We start from the raw sequence: 2,117 nt of genomic DNA, 5'->3' as shown, positions 1-2,117 counted from the left end.
TTTGTGTTTGTGGAATCTGAACCTTTTTGCAATCACCAATGGTTTTGTACCAGATTCCTTAGGACGCTAAAAGATTTTCCCCCTCCCTAAAATACTCAGCAATGTTGTGTTGACGATCTGTTGCAATTTTGTTCACTTGTCTCTGTCATGTAGGAACTCCAGCTCTCTGCGTTTTCATCATATAATCCCATACAGCCAGAATTTTAGACCAAGAACATAGAACCCCTACAGTGTGAAAGCAGGCTATTTGGCCCATTGAATCCACACTGACCTTCCAAAGTGCATTGCATCCAGAACCAATCCCTACCCCATCTCCCTAAGCCCATAGCTAATCCATCGAGCCTGCATATCCCTGGTACATTGTGGGCAATTTAGCATGGCCAACCCACCTAAACCACACATCTTTGGACTGCAGGAGGAAGCCAGAGCACCCGAAAGCACAGACGTGGGAAATATATGCAAATTCCATATAGACAGTCGCCTGTAGCTGCGACCGAACCTGGGCCCTTGGTGCTGTGAGCCAGCAGGCCTAACCACTGAGGCACCCCAAATAAGGGACATATCAGACATTAAAGCTGAGGAGAACAGAGACTACACTCGATCTTAGCGAAAAGGCCGAAAAGCTGTAATTTATTATCTACTTTTTTAAAATCCAAACGGCGGTGGAGTAGGGCCCCTAAGCCAGAGCCCCTCTTCTTTGTCCATTTCTTTTCTCATTTCATGCTTGTTCTTTCTCTTTACTCTTTGTCTTCCCTTTCTATTAACCTCTTGCCCTTGGATGGCATTGGTAGTGCTGAGGTAAAGCCCTGCGCAGACTGGAAGTGAGGTCTAACACAGACTTGAGGACTCCCAGTCTTGAGTTGAAGCCCAGCGAGGTCTGCCAGCCTGGAGGCAAGACCTAGCTCACTCCTGAGTTGAAGGCCTGCACAGCTCAGTCTGTTCCATCTGCTTTTAATTTTTTTCCCCCTCTTTCTCTGTTTTAGAAGGACTGTACTGCTGAACTTTTTGCTTTATTTCTTTTTTTCTAATTTACACCTAAGATTTTTTACCTTAGATGGCACCAGAAATGGAAGCTTTGTACACTTTTCACTGTACTCATGTATTCCTGTACTTGAATACATGTGACAATACAACCTAATTCTAAAATAGGAATGGCCTGTGTAGCATGATCTGCCATGAAGATTTCAGCGCTGCCCCATTTGGTCACATTTAAACTAAGTATTCCTCGGGCTTCCTGATTCTTCCAAGTCTACACCACCCTCGGTGTACGCTCCTTGTTACTGTTCCTTCAGGATGGAGAATGAGGCAAGCTTGCTCTGCATTGTTCACCTCTTCCCTGGGCTGAATTCAACTTTTCTTTTCCTTTGCTGATGCTACCCGCTTCAGTGCAGCAAAGGTGTCTTCTTTCTTTTCTTTTTATCAAAGTACCTCGAAGATCTCCAGTTGGGACTACAATTCTGTTTTTGCTTTCGTCAAATTGGTGGATTGATCTAGTGGATCTTGCCGCAGTTTCAACCTTCGTTGCCAGTTTCTCTTTTGTGTTATGTTCCAAGAAAGACCAGGAGTCTGAAGCATTTAACAGCAGGAGCTTTATTATGAAGATGTTTACTCCACAGGCAGAGAGGTTAGGCTAAGCTATTTCCTGGCCAAATTGATCAATGGTGTTATCATTGCATCACATCAGGCTCACAGAGTGACTGTCCATTATGAAATACACAAATACACAACAGAGACTGTCATGTTGAAGTGTATATCCACTTAAAACAGTGCCAGATCAATCTTGGAGTGCAATGGTTTCTGTACTCTTTGACAATGCAAATATCACAACATGTGTCTGAAGGTAACTATAGATTGAGGAGAATGATTACCTTATCCTATACAGAGCTGGGGAGAAAATTTGCAGAGATTTCTTTCCCAGAATAACATGAATAGGTAGTAGTCCACAATAGAGCAGTTTGTAATCAACCAATAGAAGAAACAGTTTAAGGTCTAAAATCCCTCCGTTCTTTTGCACTGTGAATTGAACACCAGACCACTGAAGTGTTGCAAATTAATTCAGTCAAAAACAGAAAATGTCACCTTCTCACTTGCAGGCGTACTTTTGCTTCCAACTCTGT

General features: G+C 43.1%; 1 pseudogene; it reads right to left on the bottom strand.

Annotated features, from left to right (window-relative positions):
* Positions 1-508: 508 nt before the first annotated feature.
* Positions 509-627, bottom strand: LOC125456704 (U2 spliceosomal RNA; annotated as a pseudogene).
* Between the last annotated feature and the right edge of the window lie 1,490 nt (positions 628-2,117).

Source organism: Stegostoma tigrinum, chromosome 8 (genome assembly GCF_030684315.1).
Source record: "Stegostoma tigrinum isolate sSteTig4 chromosome 8, sSteTig4.hap1, whole genome shotgun sequence".
Lineage (NCBI taxonomy): Eukaryota > Metazoa > Chordata > Chondrichthyes > Orectolobiformes > Stegostomatidae > Stegostoma > Stegostoma tigrinum.
The sequence above is the reverse complement of the archived record's forward strand: the minus strand, read 5'-3'. Positions and strand labels throughout refer to the sequence as shown.